The 14,640-nt window shown below is 44.7% G+C and overlaps 1 protein-coding gene across 1 annotated transcript in view; it reads right to left on the reverse strand.

The window, feature by feature from the left end:
- LOC126354904 (retinol dehydrogenase 14) overlaps positions 1-765 on the reverse strand; it is a 103,400-nt gene extending 102,635 nt beyond the window's left edge. Inside the window, exon 1 of the mRNA XM_050004971.1 lies at positions 648-765. The gene's annotated coding sequence lies outside the window, so the exon portion shown is untranslated. The remainder of the gene's footprint in view (positions 1-647) is intronic.
- Positions 766-14,640: the final 13,875 nt, after the last annotated feature.

Raw genomic sequence — 14,640 nt, forward strand, 5'->3', positions numbered from 1 at the left:
TGGCTCAAACCTCAACGTTTTATGCACAACACGTCATTTGCCCAACTACAGACTTCTCCAGAAGCAGTTATTCTGCATTGTGTAAAACTTCGGTACGTAAAAAATCCAGTTGGAGTGCTCCACAGTACTGAGTGAGCGGACACAATTACAGCAATCTATGCTTTGACAGTAGCCTCATTTGGAACGTGGGCCGAGCAGTATTAATTCGATCTTAGCCAGTTTGCTATATTACCTTTACGGGAAAGGCACAACGAAAACAGTACGTTTGACATAACCGTTCAAGTATCACACTTTCCAAATGAATTTAGCAGCGGGTCAGGGCTAAATTATTCTGTACATAACATCAGAAATAAAGCCCTTAAATTACCAAAAATAGAGAGATAGCGTAATTGTCTTTTTACGATTTGATTTCTTAGACCGCATTCTAATGTGTTCAGGCCCAAAATGAAATCATAATTTTGTCCCCTTTTCGACACACTTTTTGTACCGGCGTGTGTCTATGTTCAAGCAGCTAACATGCTAAAAACACAAATTACACAGGGGATTTTTCCACATTTGAGGATCCTGTACCCGAACACAGGGACAACGATGTCCTCTGTCACACGTGTGCGCTTGTGCCGGCAGCGGCTGCCTGCATTAACACTCACCAACGTGGCTGAAAGATCGTGTATTCCTCCCGGTCCGGTTCTGCGTCCACAGCGGCACACACAGCTGAGCTGACTCAATGCGCTGGCCTCCAGCGAACAGTGTGTTCTGTGCAGTGGGCAGAGATGGTGGGGGAAGAAGAGGGGAGAAGGGGAGCCACGCCTGTACAGGGGGACCTGCCAGTTCCGACACATTCCAGCCTCCAGCTTATTCCGCGAGAAGATGTTCCGAGCACGTGGTCTCGTACTCTTTTTTTAGAAGCAGACAATGTGATACATCACATGCTGCGTTTTAGCATTCTGAAAACTACCTAGTTGCATGTATCTTGTGCATGCATGTGTGCAGGGGTAATTTTTTGATAGCTGCTTGAGACTTGATCGTTTTTAACTGTGCAAACATACCAACGTACACATGCTTGATGGTGTGAACCGACAACGTTCATGCTTGTACTAGCAAAACTCAGTTGTGAGGCAATCTTCGTAGAGCTGCTATGTCCATAGATATGCAAATTAATTGGAAAGGCTGGAAACGTTTGCTAAACAACACGAAAGCTAGCTTGGTTGAGAAGCACTAAATCGAAAGTTCAAATGGCTCTAAGCAGTATGGGACTTAACATCTGAGGCCATCAGTCTCCTAAAACTTAGAACTACTCAAACCTAACTAACCTAAGGACATCACACACATTCATGCCGAAGGCAGGGTTCGAACCTGCGACCGTAGCAGGAGCGCGATTCCCGACTGAAGTGCCTAGAACCGCTCGGCCACACGGCCGGCACTAGATCGAAAGCCTATAAAGATAAGGCAAAGAAAGATGTTGCATACGTTATACACGGTCCAGTAACAGTAATGTGCCTATATTCGACCGTTCCTTGCTGTAAGACAACTGTAGGAGCAGCACTATGACCTTCCTGGACATTGAAAAAGCGTATGATAATGTACATAGAAGCAAAGTGTGGAAAGCCCTGGAGAACAGAGAAGTAGCAAAACAGATTATTTGGAGGATAAGGGAAATGTACCATGGAAGTGTGAGCTGTATGAAAGAGGGAGGAGTGAGATCAGCTTGGATTGAACACAGGAATGGCTTGAGAAAGGGAAGTGCACTTCACCATTACTCTTCATTGTAGTGATGGATGATATAATGAGTACAGTAGCACAAGTAGATGGTGAAAGGAAGATGAAAGCTATGGTGTTTGCAGATGATCTGATGATTTGAGGGAATAAGGAGGAGGAAGTACAAGAGGAGTTGGATGTATGGGAACGAACAGTACAAGAATAAGGGATGAAATTTAGTATAAGTAAGAGTGAGCTGATTATGACAACAAGAAAGAACTGGAATAACAATTAGTGAAGAACGATTGAGGAGAGTGGAGAGTTTCAAGTACCTAGCAAGCCTGACACAGGAAGATGAAAAAAACGACAGAGAATTAAACGAGCGGGAGACAAAGGCAGAAGCATTTGGGAAGAGACAAAGAAAAATCAAGGCTTAGATGGTATGGACGCGTTAAAAGAATGGAGGAGAAGAGGATACCCAGGAGGGTACACGAGATGAAACTGGAAGGAAAGAGACCAAGAGGAAAACCGAAAGACAGATGGCTGAAAGGAGTAGAGGAATGCGTCCAGAGGAAAGGAGAAGACTGGACTAAGTTGAAGACAGAGAGATGGTGGCAAGACAAGACAGAAGATGATGGAGAGGCCTATGTTCCATGCAGACCCTGCCAGAGGCTGGAAACTGTCCAAGACGATGATGAAGATGTGCAGTGAGCACCCACAGATGGCAGGTGGCAGCGCCAGCAATGGAGGGTATGTAAAGCGTGTTGGGGGATGTGGAAAACAGTGCAGGCGTTGTCGCAATACGGAAAGGAAGAGATTAATCCGATGTCCTAAAAGGCATGATTATTGGCTTTTCCGCGTCGAGTTGCCACGTGGTTTAGGGCACCATGTCATGGATTGCGCGGCCCCTCCCACCGGAGCCTCGAGTCCTCCATCGGGCATGGGTGTGTGTGTCGTTTTTAGCATAAGTTAGTTTAAGTAGTGTGTAAGTCTAGTAACCGATTACCTCAGCATTTTGGTCCCTTACGAACATTTGAACGTTATTGTCCAACGGTGGACGCATTTCTGAAATGGCTAAGTGTGTACATCGTTCACGTGTCGTCCTGGTTACAGTACACCGTAGATGACAAAATAGTTTCCAAAACCGACTCCGAGGCAACTGTGGTACACCATGTGCCACAGACGACAAGGGTGAACGACGACTACTGAGATGTGTACGAGCGAATAGACATGCAACTGTTAGGCAGTTGACTACCCAATAAACCAAGAGGCTACAAACAGTGTCTTCTCACTGAGCGTTCTGCGAATGTTGCTACGTATGGGCCTCCACAGCAAGCACCTGGAGGCTGGAATTTGCACATCAGTACCGCGACTGCACATCCACTGGTGACAGATGGACTTTTCAGATGAATCACACTTTATGCTGCATCAAAGTGAATGCCATTGGCCTGTACGGCATAGAATGTCTAAAAGCAAACAATCTGCAACGGTCGTCAAAATGGGACCATCAACACAGACATTGGACTGTTGATGACTGGAAACATGTTGCCTGGTCGGATGAGTCACGTTTAAAATTGTATCGAGCAGATGGACGTGGTATGGAGACAAACTCACGAATCCATGGTGCAAATGGCTCTGAGCACTATGGGACTTAACATCTATGGTCATCAGTCCCCTAGAACTTAGAACTACTTAAACCTAACTAACCTAAGGACATCACACAACACCCAGCCATCACGAGGCAGAGAAAATCCCTGACCCCGCCGGGAATCGTACCCGGGAACCCGGGCGTGGGAAGCGAGAACGCTACCGCATGACCACGAGATGCGGGAACGAATCCAGGGACCCTGCATGTCAGTAGAGGACTGTTCAAGCTGATGGACGCTCGTTAATGGTGTGGGGCATGTGTAGTTGGAGTATTATGGGCCGCTGATATGTCTAGATACGATTCTGATGTGTACGTAAACATCTTGTCTGATCGCCTGTATGCATTCATGTCCATTGTACACTCCGATGGACTTGTGCATTTCCAGCAGGATAATGCGACACTCCACACATCCAGAGTTGCTACAGAGTGGCTTCAGGAACACTCTCCTGAGTTTAAACACTTCCGTTAGCCACCAAACTCTGCAGACATGAACATTAATGAGCGTATCTGGGATGCCTTGCAAAATGCTGTTCAAAAGAGATCTCCATGCCCTCGTATTCTTACAGATTTACGGATAGCCCTGCAGTATTCATGGTGTCAGTTCTCTCCAGCACTACTTCAGACATTAGTCCATGCTACGATACAGCACTTTTGAGTGCTCTTGGGGGCTTACACGATATTTGCCTCTTCATTGTGTCATGACGTTATGGACAATGTAGTGAGCTTGTGTACTGTTTAGTATTCGTTTTACTAGCTATGGTCAACTAAGTGTTTGTTCAGTACTCCAGTGGTGCTATTCACCTTTCTGTGTTTGAAGTGCACAGTTAGGATTCTATTGCCTGTAATGCCCACTGTCTATTCTGTTTATTCAGGAAAGTTATGCGTTAGTGCTTCAGCACGCAGCTGAAACCGTAAGTAATTTTGAATTATTCCATCTGTTGTCATATAATTTGTTAGATTATTTTGAATTGTGGAAGTACTGTCTAACCTCGGTTAGTTTCTACCAGCACGACATTAGTTTTTGCCAGTGGCTGGCAACTGATATGCAATTGCCAGATTACTTTTGTGGGGATAGTAAAAGGCTTATGTTTTCCTGGTCTATTTGGTGTCGTGTGTTCGGAAGTCGGGTGTAACATCATAGGAAGTGGTTCCACTGTTCCACTGTGACGTACTAGTAGGGACCAGGTACCCATGTGTCAGGTATGCATTGGTAGTGCAACGGTTAGAGTTCTTCCTGCAATCAGCACCCACAAGCTGTTGTCAGGGTCGGTTTGTAGCAAGTGTCAGTGGGATATGTGTTCCTCACTTGTTGGGATCGCACGCTAGGGAACCAGTTATACTTCCATTGCAAGTGGTTCTGCTGTAACGTGTGTGTGTGCTATTTTAACAACATGAAAGATAGTGGCGTTTAATTTGGCTTACTGTTGTGTTATATTAGCTTATATGAAGACCGTGTAGCTACTGTTTGAAATCTGATTGATTCAGTGTCTTGATGATACGATGCGAGTAGTGTTTACTGAGGAGGAAATAGTTTCTACGTTTCCGAGAGGACAACTAGAAAGTATCGCGTGTTTATACTGTGCGCAGAACCAGAACTAAACTGAGACTGGTACCCACTGTGCGTTATATGTCCATTTAGTGGACTGATCCGTGGACATGAGAGTTGGGCCTGACACAGTATTACATTTGTCTGACTGTGTTGTGGTTCGGTATGATCTTCTTTTTCTTGCTTGTTCATAGGTCGTGTTTCCTTGTACTGGTTTCATTTGTTCCCCATTGTAATTTCTGAATGACTTGTCTTTTTGGTGTGACACGTTGGACAGAAAAATTTGTGCCAAAGGTGTGAGAGATTGCAGGGTACTCTCACTTCTGATTCGGTGTAGGGAATACGATCTACTGCGATTTGACTTCATACATTCTGATAAAATGGTGGGCAGTAGTTTATGGTCTTGTTTGCATGCTCTAGTGAAGGAAATACGGTAAGCTTTACCTACGTTCAAATGAACAGAGTGCCGACTTAAACGACTGCAGTAAAAGCACGGCGTTGGTAGGCCGACAAAGTGTGTTTTTCTGGGGAACGATGAGGAGAAATTTCTAGACGGCTGCGTGGGGCGGTCGCATTGTGCAAAACACATTAAGTTGGCACTGGACAGGAGGGAGACGTCCAGGTATACGTCGTAGCGCCAGAAAGCCGCCGACAGCACATTGTAGGCCTGGAATAAAGCAGAGGATGGACCCTTGTTATGGAGCAAGCCGCCAAAAGAAAAGTAAACGTTCTGCAAATGTCTGTGGGACAGGAAAACTGGCGTTCAGACGTCCAGACTCTGTTTCAAAACATGCTTGTGAGAGCATGAAGCTTTTTACGAGTTTATGGCCGTTCTTTGGAAACTTTGAAATGGACACAACAGGGGAGATAACAAGCTGTTTATGGAGGGTTGTGCTTCCACCCTGTATTGTGTTAGCAAAAGACATGGCAAACGTGTGACAAAGTGTCTGCGAAGCTGAATCTTTTTTCCGTTTTCTGCCCATTAATGTTAAAGTCTCTGACTGGTCAAATCGGTTTGCAGTGCAAAGACCATTCTCTGAGCTTAGAATGCCGGGCTCCAGCTCATGACTGGCTTATCAGAAAGTGGGGGAAGTCAACAAAAAAGAGAAATGTGCTTTTGGAAACGAGCTCAGGAAGAAGCGGTGAAAAAGGAAGAAAGATCACTCTTGTACAAGTCTCTTATACGGGCGCTTCGCTAGTAAAGAACTGCAGGTCTCTACCTAAATGGTGAAACTTGTGTCCTTTGCTAGTGTGCAACTTAGAGCCTGTGCCAGTCACCTTCTGAACCATCAGCGGTATTGCTTATATAATCACGGTCACAACAAGAGACGCGTGCATGTACTTATTTGTCTTGAGTCGGCCGTGTAAACATTTGACATATTCCGATATGAACAGTCGTGACACAGAGTCAAATTGGTTTAGTAGGACAGAAAACTGGTGCACCTGCACACTGGAATCCATCGGAGTTTCAGAGGCTCATAGGGAAGTACCTGCGTTCTGAATTAACCGAATGCGAGACTGTGTACTTGCATTTTTCGGGACCACCATTTAATAACAGTTTGCTGCCGTCCATGACTACAGTCTCTGAACGCATCGTAGTGTGCCGCCTTGACCAGCAGGACGGTAAAGTATTCGCTGCTGCAATGTAAGTCAGTAGCTTTGACTGAAATTGATAGTGTAATTGGACCAAGGCAGAAGCGTGTAGTGTTTAACGAGTAGATTCTGTGTTGTAATTGCGGTGCTTCCATCCACATTCTGTACAAAACCACAATGTCAGAGGTGCAAGCAGGTGGGACACACTGTTGAGAAATGTCCACACGGTGGAATCAGAGTTAACACTAGCACCCTGCGTTAAATGGTAGAGGGGGCGGTGTGACGTCTATGCAGCGCTCTCACTAAGTCCGACTACAGGACAGCCCAATGCAAAATCAGTGGCAGACATTTGTCTATGCAGCTGTGTAAAGTGAAGACTGTGTAAGTTGTTGGATACAGGATTACAGGTATGGGTGGTTAGCAAGGGTGTATTGAGGGCAGTGAATTTGAACCCACCACGCTGTGTGTTAACTGGTGTGGGTGGTACCAGTGTAAATTCTCTTGTTGTTGGGTTTCCGAGTGGATGGAAGAAAGTGTGGATGTATCGTGAGCGTTAGCTATGATGTCATTCTGGGTCTGGATTTTCTGTGTAAACATCACGCTTAAGTAGATATGCATCAACGCAAGATAAAGATGGATGGGACATTCTTCCATGCCTGTTTTACAGCTGCAAGAACTGAACTGTCGCAAGAAACATCCGAGACGTAAGCTGGTTAAACTGTGTACATGGTCTCCTAGACTCGATTCGTGGGATATAACAACCAAAAGTACAGGAAGGATGGCCTGGCTGAACGTAGGTACTAAACAGCCGGTTCATACCATGTGTGAGGTAGAGTCCTTGCCAGAGAACGATGTTCTGCATCAGGCGCAAATTTTTGTATGACAAAGTTTGTCGCGTGTGGAAGAGTTAGATGGTAGCCGAGTAGTACCCATCAGTATAGATAATTTTGGTTCAGAGGAGCCGAGGCTATCTACATAAACCCTGAAACCTAACTTAGATGTTTTAGAGGATGTATTAGAAAGGGATTTTAATGCAGAATGTCAAAAGTCGGGACAGTCTGTCGATTTAAGTGCACTGAGGGAAACAGTGTCGCATCTGGAAGAGTGTGAGAGAGTAGATATGGAGAACATGCATGATTGCTTAACCCACCGGAATCCACTATCAGCTACACATCTGGAACAACACAGAATTCCCATTGACAATGAGCTGCAATAAACCATACAGTCTCCCCCACTATTTGTGGGTGGTAAGCGAGGAGTTCATAGAGCAATAATTTCGGGATGGAATCATAGAAGAAAGTACTAGCCCCTGGTCAGCTCCCGTAGTAATTGTGCCCAACAGGTCCTCAGACTACAAAATGCTTATAAGTTCTGCAGCAGTTACATACTACGAATCAGTGAATGGCCACCAATGCATACTTCATGCTCAATATCACAGAGAAATTAGAGAATCTGAGGCAATGCCTTTTCTTCATGTTAGGATTATGCAGCAGCTATCACCCATTAGAAGCAGCAGCAGGGGATTGGATTAAGACAGCATTTTATGTCCAGTTTGGTCTCTTTCAAAATCATCAGATGCCTTTTGATCTGAAATACGCATAGGCAATTTTCCAATGCTTATTAGACAGAGTTCTATGAGGTCTGAAACCAAAGCAATGCCTATTATAATTAGGTGACATAACAGTACATTCCAAGGACATCTTGGAGCTCATGGTGCATCTGTGCGAAGTATTTCAATGGCTGCGTGCTGCATGGCTGACCCTCACAAAAGTATCACTTTGTGTTCCAGGATGTCCATTATTTAGGACACATTATTGGCCAGGATGAGGAACATTGGACAATGAGCCACGCACAGCCACTTTACAGTACCTTCATTGGTACCTAGGTGACTATTGTGGACCTGTAGGTTGAAGGAAGGTAAGCACGGAATTTGGGCAGCTCAATGTCTGAAGCAAAATTACACTGAGATCTGATGTGCTAGTTCATATGGGGACAGAGGAAACAATACGTTGAGCACAATGTGAAGAACTGCATCGTTGTGCTCAATGAACCAAGCCAAGTCGTCAGCAGATACCTTTGCAAGGCTGGTCCCAGAGGAGTTTCGAGTCCTCTCTCGGGCATGGGTGTGTGTGTTCGTCTTTAGGATAATTTAGGTTAAGTCGTGTGTAAGCTTAGGGACTGATGACCTTAGCAGTTAAGTCCCATAAGATTTCACACACATTTGAACAATGCCTTTGCAAAGAGTGCCTGAGGCATAGAAACCTTTACAATTAACTGACTTCGACATCTTTGGTCCTTTTGCACAAACACCAGTGGGAAATATACGTACTAACCATAACTGATAATTTTTTGCGTTCCATGGCGATGATCGCCATACCAAACCAAGGAGCACAAACACAGACTCACACTTTCATTAACTGTTGGCTACTGAAATTCGACACACGAGAAGCAGTAATAATAGGCCAAGGCACGAACTTTATGTAAGAACTGTTTAAGCAGCTATGTCGACTACAGTGCATGAAGAAATCACAGACAACCACGCAACCAAGCGAGAGGTAGAACAGAGAGATTGCGTAGGACATTGAACAGAATAAGTTATTACGTGAATAGTAGCCACAATAACCAAGACACCCTATTACAACATGTCGTGAGTGCATACAGTTCAAAAATACCGGAAACCACAAGTCTTTCACCCTATGAGGTGAGTATAAGTGCGACACACTTTATTGTGTAACTTGAAGGCCCTTTATAGGGGATGTTTTCTAGGTCAGTTCAGTCATTTAAGATGATGAAGGATTTGAGGAAGTACTACTGTCCACCGTAAAATCACTAGAGTGCAGAAGAGGGCAAGTCACAGTTTGCCCCAAAAAGCGAATACACTGTACTTGAGTCATGCCTGCAACTATCTGCCTCATATGAACAAAGATATTTCCCGAGTGCCCGGAGCATAGCGCTACAGTGTCAGGGCTTGCTAATGAATAGCATGCCATGCAACATTTCAGTTCACATTCGCCGGTTATTTGTCATCATTACCGTTACCAGACCAGCTACTCGTTGACTGCTGACCTACCTTTTGAAATTTTGGCCAAGGAAAACCTGACTTTACTAAATGCCACATTACAATCAAATGTTCTGGCTATTATGGACAAGATGATAGCAGCACAAAACGGTCGTGTGACCATGGAACACCTACCCAATCACATAAGAAAACAGAAGGAACAACGCAACTCACTCATAACCATATGAACTACCACATCAGCTCTCCGTGTAATTTTGTACCGCCTCAGACGTAGAGCTACCCAAATCCTGCGCTTACCTTCCTTCAACCTGCAGGTCCACAATAGTTACCTTGGTACCAGTGAAGAATTGACTCAACCACGGTGAACAATAATAAATGGTGAAGGAAATGATGGAGAAAAACGTAAAGAGGGTGCAGAAATTCAGAGCTCAAGCATCTTAGGAGTGAGATACTTTATCTAGCGTAAAATAAAACGAAACTGAGGACACGCCAAAGTCTTCTTGAAGCAATGAAGAAACATTGATATATATGTCAAAGTTTCTGTTACAATCAGACCAACGACGCAGGAATTCGGAGGACCAGATTAATCTAAGGAGGGAAGAAATGTAACGCCTCAAACACCGACAGCTGGGCCCAGCAACCGATACTACGCCCCAGTTACCGGCCAGTGCCCTGGCAGCACAGCGGCGTCAGCAGACACGGCTTCCACAGTGGGCGTTTCAGTGTGAGGGACGTGATTCGAACCCTCGCCACACGTTCGACCTACTGATTACGCCACACCAGATTCGCTGCAGTCTCGAGACAGAGGGCCTTTCGCAACAGTCAGCACGTGGAAAAGGGATTTAAACCAGCAAGACCACGCCGTCAGCTAGTCCTCACAGCTGGCCATCCGATGACACACAGCCCGCGTCGTCGCCGCATCTATGACTCTGCCTCCGCCAGCCCTGTAACCAACGACATCTGCTCGAATGTCCAACCTGGGGCAGATCGTCGCCGCCTCGCTATTGCACCGCCAGCACGCAGCCCCCAGCGACCGTCTGACAGTGTGCTGTGACAGCCTGGGCCGCCGTCACTGTCCACGGGGAGTGCCTGTGTCGGCACCTCGTAGCGGTCTGATGAGCTATGAGAAACTCCTCCTGTCGCCTGTAATCTGTTTCACATATGCTGAACCATATCTTCTCATATTCACGAATAAAGTGTTCTATCAACTGATTGGCTGCCTTCTTCGCTCGCTCCATCGCCAACCTTTAGCAGAGAACAACTCGCCCACCCTATACTGCAACAAACTCTGTTACATGTTGCTGCTGTTGTTGTTGTTGTTGTGGTCTTCAGTCCTGAGACAGTAGCTCTCCGTGCTACTCTATCCTGTGCAAGCTTCATCATCTCCCAGTACGTACTGCAGCCTACATCCTTCTGAATCTGCTTAGTGATCTCTTGGTCCCCCTCTACGAGTTTTACCCTCCACGCTGCCCTCCAATACTAAATTGGTGATTCCTTGATGCCTCAGAACATGTCCTACCAACCGTTCCCTTCTTCTAGTCAAGTTGTGCCACAAACTCCCCTTCTCCCCAATTCTATTCAATACCTCCTAATTAGTTATTGATCTACCCATCTAATCTTCAGTGTTCTTCTATAGCACCACATTTCGAAAGCTTCTATTCTCTTCTTGTCCAAACTATTCATCGTCCATGTTTCACTTCCATATATGTCTATACTCCATACAAATACTTCCAGAAATGACTTCCTGACACTTAAATCTATACTCGATGTTAACAAATTTCTCTTCTTTAGAAACGCTTTTCTTGCCACTGCCAGTCTATATTTTATATCCTCTCTACATCGACCATCATCAGTTATTTTGCTCCACCTCTGTTACATAAGTTAGCAGAATTCCTTAACTTCGTCTCCTATGTGGTCTGCAGTTCTGATGTTAAGTTTCTCGCTACTCTCAGCACTGCTACTTCTCATTACTTTTGGCTTTTTCCGCTCTAGTCTTAGTCGGCATTCTGTACTCATTAGACTTCATTCTATTCAACAGATGCTGCAATTCTTCTGCACCTTCGTAGAGAATAGCAACGTCATCATAAAATATTATTAGTGATATCCTTTAACCATGAATTTTAATCCCATTCTTTAACCTCTCTTTTATTTGCATCATTCCTTCTTCTGTGTATAATTTGAACACTAGGGGCGAAATACTGCATCCACTTCTCACAATCTTTTTAACCGAATACTTCGTTCTTAATCTTCCAATCTTACTGTTCCCTCATGGTTCTTTTTCCTATTATATATTACCCGTCGTTTCCTATAGCTTACCGAGCGAGGTGGCGCAGTGATTGGCACACAGTGATTGGCATTCGGGAGGGCGACAGTTCAAATCCGAATCCGGCCATCCTGCTTTAGGTTTTCTGTGATTTCCCTAAATTGCTTCAGACAAATATGGGGACGCTCCCTTTGAAAGGGCACGGCCGACTCTCTTCCCCATCCTTCCCTAATCAGCTGGGACCGATGACCTTGCTGTTTGATCCCCTTCCACAAATCACCCAACCAACCAATACACAGATTACTTCTAATTTTCGGAATTTAGAACGTCTTGTACCATTCTACATTTTCGAATAATTCTTTCAAAAAAATGGTTCAAATGGCTCTGAGCACTATGGGACTTAACTTCTGAGGTCAGCAGTCCCTTAGAACTTAGAACTACTTAAACCTAACTAACATCAACTGGGCATCTGCCAACTCCGCATTTGTAAACATTGAACTGACCGCAAAACCACGTTCGTGATGAACACTAGCCTGTTGATGCTACGTACTGATGTGCTTGATGCTAGTACTGTAGAGCAATGATTCGCATGTCAACACAAGCACCGAAGTCAACATTACCCATGCCCGAGGCAGGATTCGAACCTGCGACCTTAGCGGTCGCGCGGTTACAGACTGTAGCCACTAGAACCGCTTGGCCACCCTGGCCGGCCAATTCTTTCAGATCGAAAAATCCTATGAACGTGTCTGGTATTTCTTCAACCTTGCTTCCATTATCAAGCGCAACGTCAGGACTGCCTTCCTGGTCCCTTTAGCTCTCCTTAGGCCGAACTGGTCGTCACAGATCTCAATTTTCTTTTCCATTCTTCTGTGTATTATTCTTGTCTGCACGAATTGTTAAGCGGATAGTGCGATTATTCTCGCACTTGCCTGCTCTTGCTATTTTCGGAGTTGTGTGTATGATATCTTTCCGTTCTGATGGTACGCCACAAGTCTTATAGATTCTGCACACCAACTAGTATTGTCTTTTGTTTGCCACTTCTCCTAGTTATTTTAGAAATTCCGGTACAATGTTATCTATTCCTCCTTCCTTATTTGATCTCAAGTCTTTCATAGCTCTTAAAGTCTGACGCTTAAACTGTATTCCCTCCCTCTTCCACATCAATTCAAATTTCTTCTCCTGTCACTCACATAATTCCTGCTCCTGATATAGGCATTTAATTTATTGTATCCGCCTACCCACTCTCTCCTCTGCGTTTAACAGTGAGATTCCCGTTGCTTCCTTAATGATTCCACTCTACCTCCTCAGTCTGTTTTGACATGTTTATATGCTGAAACAGTCATTCCGGCGATCACTTCTTTTTCGATGTTTTCACACTTATTCTGCACCCATTTCGCCTTGGCTTCTTTGCACTTCGTATCTCTATTCCTTCCTCTGCTTCTTTCATTGATGAAGAATTTTCCCATACTACGCAATGTTTCTTCGAAGTTACCTTCCTTGTATCTATGTCTGTCTGTACAGCATCTGTGATTGCTCCTTTTACAGATCTCCACTCCTCTTCAACTGAACTGCCTACTGTGATATTCCACATCGCAATACCCACATCTATAGTGAACTTCAAACACATCTCATCATTCCTCAGTACTTCGGTATCCAATTTCCTGCCGTGGTTCTTCTCGACGACTCTCTTAAGTTCTATTTACTTTTCATAATTACTGAATTGTGACCTATATCTGCTCCTGAATACGCCTACAAATCCTTTGTCTGGTTTCTGAATCTGTGTCTGACCATGATGTAACCCAGCTGGAGTTTTCCGGGATCTCCGGGCCTCCACTTAGGATTCTTGTACAGAGTGTTTATTACTACCATCTTAAATTTATTGCAAAACTGAATATATCTTTCTTCCCTGTCAACCCTACTGTCGAGCCCATATTCTCCTTCTATTCTTTCTCCAACAACTGCATTCCAGTCCCCCATGGTTATTAGATTATCATCCCCCTCTTACATACTGAATTACCCAACCAATATCCTCTTTTACTTTCTTTATCTCTTCATATTCTTCTTGCGACGTAGGCATATACAGGGTGTTGCAAAAAGGTACGGCCAAACTTTGAGGAAACATTCCTCACACATAAAGAAAGAAAATACGTTATGTGGACATGTGTTCAGAAACGCTTATTTTCCATGTTAGAGCTCGTTTTATTACTTCTCTTCAAATCACATTAATCATAGAATGGAAACACACAGCAGCAGAACATACCAGCGTGACTTAAAACACTTAGCTACAGGAAATGTTCAAAATGTCCTCCGTTAGTGAGGATACATGCATCCACCCTCCGTCGCATAGAATCGCTGATGCGCTGATGCAGCCCTGGAGAATGGCGTATTGTATCACAGCCGTCCACAATACGAGCACGAAGAGTCTCTACATTTGGTACCGGGGTTGCGTAGACAAGAGCTTTCAAATGCGCCCATAAATGAAAGTCAAGAGGGTTGAGGTCAGGAGAGCGTGGAGGCCATGGAATTGGTCCGCCTCTACCAATCCATCGGTCACCGAATCTGTTGTTGAGAAGAGTACGAACACATCGACTGAAATGTGCAGGAGCTCCATCGTGCATGAGCCACATGTTGTGTCGTACTTGTAAAGGCACATGTTCTAGCAGCACAAGTAGAGTATCCCGTATAAAATCATGATAATGTGCTCCATTGAGCGTAGGTGGAAGAACATGGGGCCCAATAAAGACATCACCAACAATGCCTGCCCAAACGTTCACAGAAAATGTGTGTTGATGACGTGGTTGCACAATTGCGTGCGATTCTCGTTAGTTCATACATGTTGATTGTGAAAATGTACAATTTGATCGCGTTGGAATGAA

The sequence above is a fragment of the Schistocerca gregaria genome, chromosome 3 (assembly GCF_023897955.1).
Source record: "Schistocerca gregaria isolate iqSchGreg1 chromosome 3, iqSchGreg1.2, whole genome shotgun sequence".
Classification (NCBI taxonomy): domain Eukaryota; kingdom Metazoa; phylum Arthropoda; class Insecta; order Orthoptera; family Acrididae; genus Schistocerca; species Schistocerca gregaria.